Here is a 13,730-nt window from a genome sequence, read left to right on the forward strand (position 1 = left end):
TGAACTTTTCATAGTGACTTCCGGACTGAGCACATACGATTCCTTTATGATTCCCTTGGAACCGCCTCTCTATCTGTGATAGTATTCGTCCCAGTTAGGTGTGACGTTCACTTTGTCACCTTTTGCGAGGCTCCTATCTCGGAAACGAAGCCTCAGTCGTAAAAATGGAACTTAGACTTTTTGCTTGTTTTCGTGTGAGGAATCACCTCCCAAGCGTTGTAAACGACCTTTAGAAACACCCTGTATATGTAGTGGTATTGAGGAGTTGTTGGGTACACCAATCGTTCCATTGTTGTTCTATTTTGATTTTTACCCGTGGGAGGAGGTCAGTGTACGGCAGGCGCATCGGGGTAACAGTTTCTTTCGTTCTTGCTTGTTTGGCCATTACATCAACGCGATCTTGATATTTATTGAGGTCACTGTGGGCACGAATATATGTGAAGGTCGCTGACAGACCCTGCTGTTGAAGTTCTAACATGATTCGGAGAATAAGATAAGGAAATACCGTTAATTTATATGCTGCCCGACCTGTTCGTGCTAACGTTTGAAGTACGCTCAATGCGTCCGTAAGAATTAACGAATGATCGATTCGGAACTGCAGGGCGAATTGTAATGCTTTATAGATAGCATAACATTCCGCCGAGAATATCGACATATCGGATGGGAGGGAAAATTGTCGGGTGATGTTATGAGATGGTACGTAAAAAGCACATCCCACACCGTCTGCAGATTTCGATCCGTCAGTATAAATAAAGGTTGATGTGGGCCACAAGTCTCTATAATTTTCATGTCGGCCATGATCTGCATAGTGTATCGCTACTCGGGGTTCTGTGGGAATATTCAGTTGATATACAAGCGGGTCCGGATGGGTAAAAGTTTGTTGGTAAGCGTCAGGGTCAATATTATAACATTGTAAGAAAAAAAAACGTTTAGTGGGGAGAGGGGGGGTCGGGAGGCCAAACCATTGTCGTTGAATCGCAAATATTCTATTAAACGGATGAGCGTGTCGCGCCCACGATTTAAACAAATATTGCACAGTGAGTTTGATACGTCTATGTGACAAAGAAAATTCATTGCTTTCTAAATATACACTAACATTGGGACTAGACGGCATGAGTCCTAGACAGGTACGTAAGGCTCGTCGTTGTAATACGTCGATAGACGTAAGAAGTTTTGGATTGGCTCCACCATAAGCTGGTGCTGCATAATCAAATAATGCTCGAAAACAATTTTTATAAAATAATAGCATTGTATGGGGGTGTCCTCCCCACTTGGTCGTGGAAATACAGCGGAGTAAATTAACAATTTTTAGACCCTTTTCCTTGAGATACTGTAGATGCCTTGTCCAATTCAGTTTCCTATCAAAATATACACCCAGGTATTTGACATTGTCGACTACTGGAATGTGCTGTATTTCTGTGATATTGTTAGGGTAACTGCTCATTTTTCTCGAGTTAAAAATTATGATTTTGGATTTCGGAATGGAAATAGTGAGTCCTAAGGTATCTAAGTGATCTGTAAGAATTGAAACTGTTTTCTTTAGAGCGAGTAAGCCTTGCGTGGCGTCAGGGGTGCATTTATAGCAGCACAAATCGTCGGCATATTGTAACAATTTAAAGCCGTGCATATTTGTGTGATGTATTTGGTGGGTATAGATATTAAAGAGTAGGGGGCTAAGGGGCGAACCCTGAGGGATTCCCGTGCGAGCTATACGGGGGCCTTCCAACCTATCTTCAAACCAGAATTGTAAATTCCGTTCGTGATATAAATTCCAGATGATGGTCCCTACTATGGGGTGTATGTTTAGTTGTACCATCATTTTATATAAGATCGGGATGTGAACTGCATCATAAGCATGTTCTATGTCAGTGAAGAGGCCAAAGCAATAATCATGAGTAATCTGGCTATTTTGGATTTCAACTGTTAGGGTAGCTATGGCATCTTGGCTTCCATGTTGCATGCGGAAACCCATTTGTGTTGGCGAAAAGAATTTATTCTTTTCCAACGCCCAATTAATGCGATGTTGAAATGTTCTTTCGAAAAGTTTGGCAACTACTGGTATTAATACTATTGGTCGGTATGACTTTGCCTCCGCGGGAGGTTTGTGAGGTTTTAATATGGGGAGAACTATGTGGTGACGCCACTCGATAGGGATTCGTCCTGTGCGATAGACGGTATTGAATATGTGAGCAAGTAATTGTATACCTTGCTGTGGCAGATGTTTTAACATGTCATAGGTGAGACCGTCATATCCCGGGGAAGTGTTCGGCACGATTTCTAAGATTTGTTGTATTTCGGTAGCAGTAACTGCCGGGAAATCGGCAGTGAAATCGAAATTCTGTGCAAAGGATTTAGCCGCTCGTGCGCATACAGAGGGTGGCGTGAGTATGTTCATAAATTCTGCTTCCCACTTTCTATCGAGATTTTTCCGTTGTGGGTGGGCCGGGTTCCTAATAGAATGAAATTTATTCCATATGGAGCTGAGGCTATCTGTGCAATCTAGGGAATTACAAAATGATTGCCACGCTTCTCTTTTCGCGTTTAAATATATTTTCTTCGCCTTGGCTTGCAGTCGCCTAAGTTCGATTTTCTTCCCCGGCGAGGGGTTTCGTTCGTATCGTTTTAATTGATTTTTTTTTTTGCTTTTTATTAAATCACAGTCTCGGGTCCACCAACTAAGGGATGGAAATTTAATTGGGCTACGATATTGGCTTCGATGTGCACTATTGTCTATTGCAATGGTAATCATACTGAGGAAACGTTGATATGTTATTTTTCCATCAGTGTGGGGAGTTGTTTGATCATAAATGCTTTTAAATTGTGTTGTAAAAGCGTCCCATTTAATGGAAGCTTTGGTCCAACGTTTCACCGGGACCGACTCCCTATTTTCACGCAACAAGTATGTGGAAAACGATCTACGGGCTATAATTAAAATGGGGGAATGATCACTGCCACGGAGATCTTGTTCCTTTACCCAATGAAACCTATTGTACAATCGGGAGGAAGTAATTGTGAGGTCAATGCAAAGGTGTAACAGGTCTCTGCACAAGATTCAGTTCTCCTCGCACAACGATGGGCAATTGTCTCGAGCAGGAAGCGAAGCTTAGAGATAACACCAGAATGGTGTTGTGTTTTGGATGAATTGATCATTTTGTTATTACACTTTCCAGACTGCTGTGAAATTGAAGTTTCTGGGGAAAAGATGTCTGAAGCGAATAACCTCGCGGCGCGGTGGTTTGCGCAATTGGTCAGTATCCTAAAGGTCCAAGGATCGATCCCAGCCGGGAGTAGAAGTAATTTTCAAGGGTACGCCGCTGTTCTTTTATTTTAATTTCCAGGCTGACGGCTGAAAACGAAAAATAAGGAGATCGTGGTGCAGTGGTTGCGCACTTGCTCCATGTTCCAGAGGTCCAAGGATCGATCCCAACGCAGCGGCAATAATTTTTTTCACACCATTATCAACACTTATTTTGATTTCTACATTGCTGCCGTACTTATGTTAGATTGGCTGGCTTCTCCGAGGACTTGTCCACCACTGTAGTCTTCTGATTGAACCAGTCAAATTTTGATGATTGAAGTATCTTGAAAAAGTTCTCGTCCCTTCGTGGAATCGATCCTTGGACCTCTGGAGCATATACGCTAACCACTGCGCTACGCTTTATTTAACTTTCAAGTTGTTTGCCTTGCTACTTGAGGATCACAGTAGACAGCATGTAAAAATAGATTGATTGATTTGCTGTTTTAAGTCCACTTTATGCACAGTAAGGCTAATCGGGACTGGACCTACAGTTTAAAGTGGGATCCGAACCACTTGTGCCTCCACGGGTATCGATCCCGGGACACCTTGATTACAAGGCGGCGGCGCTACCACTGCGCCATCGAGAACGCCCATGTAATAGTAGAGTTGGACAGCAATAGGATGAGTGCAAGTCCTTGAAAAAAGGTGTCTTTCCTGAGGGATCTGATCATTGGAACCATGTATCATGGACCAGGTGTTGGATAATTGAATTTCGCTTCTACACCAATAGTTGTGAAGCCAAAGCTTGTCACCATGTCGTTTTCGTAGATAATCTCGTCCACGTGTATTACATACTCTACTTGCATACTATTGTTCTTGATGCCTAGAAGCAAGTCGCTATTCTCATGTTAATGTATAGGAACCATCTCAAGGCAAAATAAATAGCAAATTTTCTGTTCTGTCCTTTCGAAAGATTACAACGTTGAGGCGGAGCAGTCATTCGCATGCATTACATATGCTGGTGTCAATTCATTCATGAGAAAAAAACAGAAAATACAGATAGTGAGAAAAGCTGGATAATAGCTAGATGTTAAAAACAGGCATACGGCAATGTTTGGATTTTCTCATTTAATTGTAGTCCCGTTTCTCAATGTACACTGCTGTTCAGATAGTGGCACATTCTTCAACTATCCAACTCTATTGAGTGTGCCACTTTCTATGAACAGGAATGTACAAAACAAAAGCAATCACCGATGCTTTCATCTTTTATCATGTTTTTACCAAGCAGCAACTTCCTTTTGAAGGCTGACACCTGTCTGATAATTTCAGGATTCCCTTGTATAGCTTGGAGAGAGAAATTCAAAACATTTAGATTGTGGAAAATATCAAAAGGTATGCACATTTCTTTACAAAGACACTTATCAAACCAAGCAGTGCTATGATAATCTTCCTCAACGTACAAGCACCAGTGAAGTTTCTGTCTCAGTTCAATAACACGGGAGATGACATCACCCATGGACAACCAACGTGAGTTGAAGTAATACAGAATAAATTGATGTTTTTATTAACACATTTTCTACTTTCAGAAAAAGGAAATACTTTTTCGGAAGTATTCGCGCCTCTCCTGCGAAACTTCGAAGCCTCACACTTTGAATACCTCTGCTCTATTCTATTTTTGTAGATGGAAGGATCAGGCCATTGATAAAACTTCAGGGGGTGAGTAATAAAAGCTGCCATTAATAATTATTGAAATGGTTATGATTATTATTATTATACGATGACAACTACTATAAAATGTAAATGGGAACAAATTTCATTCCAAATGTATTATTATTGTATTATCGTGCTCCTCACTTAAATAAATATTATTATTATATTCTTTTGGAGACCTTTTTCTACTCGATTCACTAGATGAGTGAATATATAGTAACCCCTCCTGACGCCCATGACTGTCCCTAAATCTCCATACCCCCATACATACACATACCTAAAGTGAGACCGCCGTAACTCCCGTCAAGAGACCCGCCTTTCTGGCAGTGACCCTCTGTTTCCGCTTTTACCTACGACGGAACTTGCTGTCAAACAGCCAATTAGGCCCATCGCTTACCTCCTATTTGAGCAAGAAGCAGCAACTTTAAAATCCCCCCTCCACGAAAGAGCCAGCAGGAAAACAGGGTTTTGTCAAAATAGGTGTTCTGCACTGTGAATGGCGACCGGTTCTTAGCCTGACCCGGGTATAACTTCAAGCACTGGTTAAAACGCCATGAGTGCTAGGTTACACACTTCGAAATAACAAGAACTGTACATGCGGCAAGGACGAAGCTAGGTGGATCAGTTTTGGGGGTATCTAAATTTTAGAACCTTCTTTATCAAACCATTTAGAAAATTAACAACATTTTGTTTATATATCTACACACACACTTTTCAATAATGCATCCTGCACGCGTATTTCCATGATCGAGAAATGGCAGAACTAAGGATTATTTACCTCTCTTTGGAAAATATTGGATTTCTCCATCTTATGAGAGTGATTTTCATATATTGATTTCAGCAACATCGTAAAATGGCTGAACTACAGATTATTTACCTTCCCTGGGAATAGATTGGATACCTCCGTGTAAAAAGCGTGATTTCAATATTGTTAATTCCATCGCTATCCGAGTGACTCTATATGTGTACCAACAGTAAATTATCACATAAGGAGATTTTGTGTTGATCTTTCATGGTTACATCACATGTATTTATCTATCATGATTGAGGGGAGGCGTGTTCAGATTTTGGCAGCGGAGGGAACAACGACAGCTAAAAGTTTGAAACCCCTAGAATAGAGAGAGAGTCCAAAATGAAACAGTGACGACCACAGTTGTCTGCTCTATATTTTGTCATCTTTTCTTCTTTTTCAAGTTCTCTTTAAAAAGGGTGTTGGGTCTAATAGGCGGTTGTGCCCCCCCCCAACTAAATTCGCTTTGTCACGGCACTGTTTGCAGGGGTGCTTTGGGCATGTTCTTTTAGCTGTGGCGGCTGAGGAATACTTTGAGTGATATCGCTCTAACAGACAGAAAACACTACACTTCTTATAGGTAAGGCATTGGGAGGATGCCAAAGCATTTGGTTATTTCGCTTCGTATGGTAGTTTACAGAATACACACCGACCTCCGTAAGGGAGTGTTTAGCACAGCGCGCCACGACGCCAATGTTTTAGGTTCGAATCCCAGTCTGGACTTGGGTGTTCTTTTTTAGGAGACGAACGAAGAACACTCGTTCATAATGTTGCATTCCAAGGGTTTCGGGTTCGAGTAGATACTTATTTTTTAATTTACTCATGAAATGTTGAGATAGCACACAGAGTTAAATAATAAAAGTGGGGCACTTTGCAATACTTTTCAGTTTAATTTTTATTATTCAAAAACTGTTACAGTTGGAACAAGTTACAAATATGCAATGAAGTGATACGTCTTTTGGCTACTCAAATATGAAATTGTAATTTTGAACCTCAAGTGAGAAAAGTCTGTTAATTTAAGGCAGATCCGAGTGTTGCTATGTGCCCCATGCATGGGGTAAGTTGCAACAGTGATAATGCATCGTCAGAATGACACTCTTTGCATTCAATGCACACATAGGGTTACCAGATCGCTGTTAGGGAAATGTAGGACATGCTGTCCCAAAATGTAGGACATTAAGTCAAAATGTAGGACACAACACATTCGCAATAAATAATACATATTTCTATAGAGTACGTTAGAAAGTAGTTGAAAAATTACACTTTTCAGTTTTAAAAAAATGAATTCTTAATGAATTTTTAAATGCAAAATTTCAAGACTTTCAATCATACTAATCAATGCCCCTCTTACTACGTGATTTAAGTGGTACTTCTCTGAGGAGACAATTTTTATCAAAATTTCAGGTTTAGTCAAACTATATTTATGTTAGAGTGGAGAGTCATACTATTTGAAATTATAGGGGCCAGTAACAGACATTTTAAAGACTTTATGAAAAAATAATTTCTCGTTAGTCTGTTGGGCTGATGGTAATAAAAGTATTCTCTGAACATTTGAATTATGACCTGTAATGTTAAACAAATATTCAGCAATTACCGTAATTTAAAATTCGAGTTTAAAGTTCGAGAAGTTTCATCTTGGGTAGTCTTTAGTTCAATAACAGGGTAGGGTGTCTACCAAAATAACGCATCCAGAATTCTTGACTTTTTCTGGACTTTTCTAGACCTTTTCCCCGTCTTTCTTAACGTTTATTTATCCGACCCCTACTTAGGTAAAATTGAAAATTATTAATTAAGAAAATAAATATTTATTTGTTGAAAACCCCTACCATAAGGCTAGTTAAGATGAAAACTGAAGCTGAATTTAAGAAGAGAATTAGATCTGTTTTCTCGTATTAATGCATCCTAAACTGTGTTTGGCAGACGAGCAAGGCTTTGGCGTCTGGACTCAAGCCAGTATAATCTTATGTGGGCCTTGTGTCGGTTGTCCCTATATGTTTGTGAATGTCCCTTCATCCATCTTACCTTACCGCCATTCATTATCATTCTCGCGATTAACCAAAGGCACAGAAAAAAGTTAAGTAAAATAAACTAAATCAACCAATCAGTCATTATGATAGCAAAAATTCTTGACCACAAGAATAATTTATTGCCTTTGTATTGACTTCTTGACCTATTTGTTGATTTCTTTACTTTTTCTTGACTACCATGACTTTCTTGACTTGTAGACACCCTGAATAACTTTGTTCTCTATACCCCTGCTTTACAATCAAATTATATTGAATAAGAATGGCCACCTTGTTCCATCAGTATAATCCCTAAGGCAAGATATTCTGCTCAGACATTGAACAGTTACGTTATCAGAAAGTGGTTCCAAAACTTTGTTCATTAAGTGCTTCCGTTTTCCCGTATTTTTAATAGCAGGACAAACATTTTTCTTTTTGTGCAATGACTGAATCAAAATAAATTTCACTATTGAGTTTGGAAGCGCAGTCCATAGACTTGTAACTTGCATGATTTTTTTCTGTTACGTATTTTCGTAATTAATATTATGTGACGCTCAAAATGTAGGACATTTATGATATTTTTCAAATTCCTCCCGGACGCCGGACATAAGGCTAAAATGTAGGACATGTCCGGGAAAATCCGGACGTCTGGTAACCCTATGCACACATAATACGGATTTCTCTCCGCACATAGCCAATGGGACCACATTTTGCATTGTTTGCACTGCACCCAGTCTTCTTCCTCTTTAAAATATTCTCCACACACTAAACAGTGATATTCTTTACAAGAACATAATTTTCTTCTTGCCCTTTTCCTTTGCACTATTCTTCTTTGCATCTTCCAAAGCCCCCTTTTCAGGTTTGTCTGTTAGCATGGCACTTCGTATACGTTTACGATTCGTCGTTTTCCTGGGTTCAGCCTTTTGGGAATGGACGAACATTTTTAGGGGTGAAGGAAACTTTAAGTCTACTCACTACTGAAGACATTTGTGTGCCACTTGGAACCGACATTTCAATTTGAGAATGCAAAGGTTCACTTTGAACATCACCTGAAGATGATTTAGTTGGCAGTGCATCGCACCTGGCAGTTTGGACTATGTCATCACTACCAGATACGGGAGGCCTACTATCTACCTGTCGTGCTGGATTTGGTCGATCTGAAACGAAACACGACGCAAAGTCGCTTTCTTGGAATACGTCAGAATTGAAGGGAAATATTCCTGTTTGAGCAAAACCTGATGTTACGTTGGAAGAGGTAACTGTATTCAATAATGCTGTTTTAACTATCTGTGGTATGTAGTAGATTGTAAGAGTTTTTCCTGGATGATTCTTATGCCAAGAATCAATTACTCGGCCACACACTTTCTTAAATGGACCGAAAACATTGACATCTAACGGTTGTAGTCAATGCAAACAGTGTGGAGGATACGGCAAAAGGGCAATATTATTATTTTTGCATTCATCTAAAGCTTCACAGCTTCAGGATTCACCTGAGAAATGAAGTGTCGAATGAATTCGACAAACGTTTCCTCAATCATCCAACCTGAACCAGTAGCTGCTCCAATGCAGTCTGTTGGGACATCTCGAATGAAATGGTCCCGAAAGTTTTTACGTGGAAATATTAGCATTGGAGGTATAAAAGTCCCTTGAGCACTTACTGCCACTGCAACTGTCACAAGTTCACCTCTTTCTGCACTGCTCACTATGCCAACCTGTTTTGTTCATTTTCGAGCCACAACCTTATTTGATTTCATAACAGTTGTGACACCAGTTTCATCCATGTTCCAAATTCTTGAGGATGAATAATTGTTTCTGGACAGAACTTCGAAAACTTTGTCAAAAAACATACGCACATTTTCATTGTTGAAACTGGACATTCTTGCTAAAGAAGTTGATTCAGGCAAGCGCACCGAAAGATCTTTGCTTCTCTGCAGGAATCCCCTGAACCATTCAATACCAGCCATTCCGTTTACCGACTACGATGAAGGGGCACTTATATCAAACTTAACTGCACAGAGATGAGCTAATTTTCGCACTTCCTGTGGTGTTAATCCAAACATAATATCACTGGAACGCTGCAAGTACATTTTGAAGATATTCTCTTCTTCGTCTGAAAACACTTTCCACGGATTCGCATAACCACAACTTATGTTCTGTCCCTCACGATGACCACTTCCTTGTATTTTCTTCTTTTGTATGTATCTTGAGAGGGTTGAATAATGAATGTTGAACTCTGCAGCCACTTGTCTTAAGCCCCAATCTCACGGAACTGGATTTCTAGTAAGAATGCCCTAGTTGGCGTTGAATTAACTTTCTAGGTAGCAGTCATGGCCGCCTGTCTGACTGCTTGACTGGTTTGGAGAAATAGGACATGTTCTAATTGTTACTTGCTTTCCTCGACTGGATTCTGTGGAACAGCCAATCAGAGCAAAGTTTCGCCATGTGAAGATATCTGTGAGTGTGCAAAGGAGCGCTTTTGTCTGTGGTTTCCGAGTGTTACTCCAGCAATGTCTAACGTATGCAGCATGAAAGGCGCGTTGAGTTACACCATCTATGCTGAGTGCACGGTGTTTACATTTGAAACAACTAAAATATTCTTCCATACGTGTACAGTAAACGTTGTAAAGTATGTATTTAAGCAGCGCCATTGTTTTGTACCTAATAACGTTTTACACGAAACGTTATTCCTCTCGGTTGAGTAGTTATTGGCTTTTAAAAATGTGAAGTTATACATTGTTTACATCTCACGCGGCCGCCATTACAACTTCCCTCGTATGGGAACAAAAAGTCTATCGACAAGTACCGTGTGAGGCGAAGACTAGCAAATTGGTAGCCAGTCCAGCGCCAACTAGGGCATACCTACCGGTATCCAGTTCATCATGATGCGGGCTTAAGGCTGACATTTTTGTCATCTTGGTGTTCCAGGACTAAATTTGCTGCTCTATCCATCACATCAGGCGGTGTAGTCCCCTTTTGGGTCTTCCTCTTGTAGTTCCTCATATTGCAGGCTACCTGAAACAATAGAAATAATAATAATAATATTACGGCAATAATTATACAGCAATACGACAACAATAGTTTAGGCGGGAACATAAGAAGGAACAAATTTTAAAAAAAATCTGCAAGGAAAAAAGAGACCATATCAGAAAGCATAACAATATTAATGTTTCGTGCTGCTAGTAGAAATTACGTGCACATGATTATAAACAAAAATTCATTCACAATTTACGTATTTATCTAGCACTACTGACGTGCGTGTAATTTTCTATAAGAATAAATAAGTGAAAATTGTAAATGTGTGTGTTGGTTACTGAATACAGGACTAAATATATGCGATCACATTTTTCTTTTACTTGAAAAGATTGTAAAATTAGTAGACAATAAACAGTATTTCGATTTATCACATTCGAGACAGTGAACAATTACATATAATTTCCTTTTAAAGCGCTGGTCTGTCATGGGGCACTTTGCAACATTGTGGGGTACGTTGCAACATCTGTTGCAACTTGCCTCACCGACATGTTTGATTACGAAAGCTATTCTTGCTTCCACAAAAATTGCATCATATGGAAAGCAATATGACGTTCCACACCTTCAATAAACATGCTTTCAATTGACCACATGTCGCATGCTGTGGTCATTTATAGGAATTGCATATTAGAAATTGTAATAGATTCTTCAAAATTACTCACCGTCCACAAAATTTATCTTTCTTCCTCCACTCTGACAACATCTGAAAAACTGACGTAACGAACGGTTCATCAGAGACATCTACCAACGTCTGTTGGAACTACATTAAGCGCATCGCAGTAGAGCCATCCTACATAACCGAAAAAGCACTGTTGCAACGTGCCTCTTGTTGCAAAGTGCCCCACTTTCCCCAAAATTAAACATGATAAATATATTCGAAAGTATGATCCTGCATGAAAATATCAATATTATTTTAGTGGTTCTTATGATTAATTTGTGTGGTTTCCATACGACACGGCCATGAAGCAGCGGCGATGCACTGACCCGATGGAAAAGCGTTCGCCTCTGCAGGCTCTGCAAGCCTGTCGGTGTTTCACTGCATGCATACATATTTCAAACGCTTCACCAAAAATCCCAAAGGTGAGGCAATGAACCGTTGTATTGTTTACCTGTAGTGGATTTCGAAAATATTTCACACACTTATGAATCACCCTGTATAATAAGGATGCCACAACGTTAACCTCTGCACAATCCAAATTTGAAAATTTGGGATAAAGCATTGTACGTACACATCCACCTGGAGTGTACCAGCAAACAAAAGCTAATTTCTCTTCGCTTCGAGCAAAACACGAACAGTGCTCGGAGGATAAATTTCAACCCGTTTTATAGTGACATGACACACAGCATTTCCCCTTTTGTCACATGAGGAGTGAATAATGGAGTTACCCGCCATTTGAGTATATACAAAGAGCTTAGTATTGTGCCGTACGTGATCAGATGATATCGGCTGCGATAAATCTTGTAATCGCTCAGTTATTCCGCACAGTAAACATCCACGTCAAACGCTTTGCTAGCGATTGCTACTGAGGCGTACTAAAAAGCGCATAATGGCAGCGAGGAACAGTAGGAAAAAAGTCAGCATTATTTTTGTTGGGGGAATTCAATACTTTGTTTCCCATTTTCGGCCTTGGTAAATTTTTAACAGAATGTTCTTTGCATTTAACAGTATTAGTTTTTTTCCCAATATTTTTAAATGCATGTTCATTTCTCTCAATTAAGTAGCCTATGTGAAAAATGTAGTTTTTGCACACAAACTAATCCTCTAGTTCATAATGCCCCCTCACTTTATGGAGATAAGGATTCAAATATTCTCGACCTTGGCTATCTATAGGGCTACAGCCGAATTGCGCACACTTGTCCTGTTTTATCAGGGGTATCTGATAAGCCGTTGATAGCTGTCACAATGTACAGGATTGCGCACAAAAAATGAGGCGATGTTGTCGGATGTAAAATGTTCTCAAGCCGTTCTCACTTCTGTTGTGTTTGTTTGTGTGTGTGTGTGGACTTAAACGTGTTTTTGCAGTCATTAACCTAACCTAACTCTTGAGTTTGAATAAATTGGTATGATTTACTATTTTATTTCTAATTTCTCTTTCTCTTCTTGTCTAAAGAAAGAAAACACAGTTTTGCGCACAGACTTTAAAGCTATCAAAGTGGCAACGTTCGATCAAAATCTGTGCGCAAAACAGGTCAGTGAGATTTGTGCGCAATCGTGGATCTAAAGTGTGCGCAATTCGATTGCGCCGATCTATAGACTGTGGTTTACACTAGGGATGACCAAAAAATCCGGATAACGGATATTAGGATTTCAAAAATTATCCGATATCCGTTTCGGATGCAACGGATAATTCGGATATCTGGAGGGCCTCCCCCATGGCGCAGTGGTAGCGTATTTGTCTTGTAATCAAGGGGTCCCGGGTTCGATACCCGGTGGAGGCACAAGTGGTTCGGATCCCACTTTAAACTGTAGGTCCAGTCCCGATTAGCCTTACTGTGCATAAAGTGGACTTAAAACAGCAACTCAACTCGGATATCTGGAGAATTCGAATATCCGAATATCCGGATGGATCAGATTTGATGAAGAATTTGTGGAAAATTTGTACAGTGAAATACGAAAATGACGAAAAAAAGAATATGTGAATAGCGGATAATGCACACACATTCGGATATTGGACATGTCGGATAATCCGATAACCGGATGTGATTTTCCCACCAAAAATGTTTTAAAAACATAGTGCAAAGAGCTCGATGAGGGGCAGGATCTGATAAGGGACTTTTCCTTAGGGGATACGTAGTAAGAGCATAGATTCCCATCGCCGCCATTATTTGTATTCCTAGGCCAGAGCCCGCTATTTCTTTTCGAGTAGCTTCACAATTGCGCTTAAGATGCTGGGTCTGAAGTGTGATTTTGAAGCTCTGAATCGAACCCGAGACCGCTGGCACCAAAGTTGAGAGCGAT

General features: G+C 40.0%; 1 non-coding gene across 1 annotated transcript; it reads left to right on the forward strand.

Annotated features, from left to right (window-relative positions):
* The first annotated feature begins 13,135 nt into the window (after window positions 1-13,135).
* TRNAT-UGU (transfer RNA threonine (anticodon UGU)) lies at window positions 13,136-13,210 on the forward strand. The gene has a single exon. It is a non-coding gene; the product is annotated as a tRNA-Thr (tRNA).
* The last annotated feature ends 520 nt before the right edge of the window (window positions 13,211-13,730 follow it).

Source organism: Lepisma saccharinum, chromosome 25 (assembly GCF_977018435.1).
Source record: "Lepisma saccharinum chromosome 25, izLepSacc3.1, whole genome shotgun sequence".
Lineage (NCBI taxonomy): Eukaryota > Metazoa > Arthropoda > Insecta > Zygentoma > Lepismatidae > Lepisma > Lepisma saccharinum.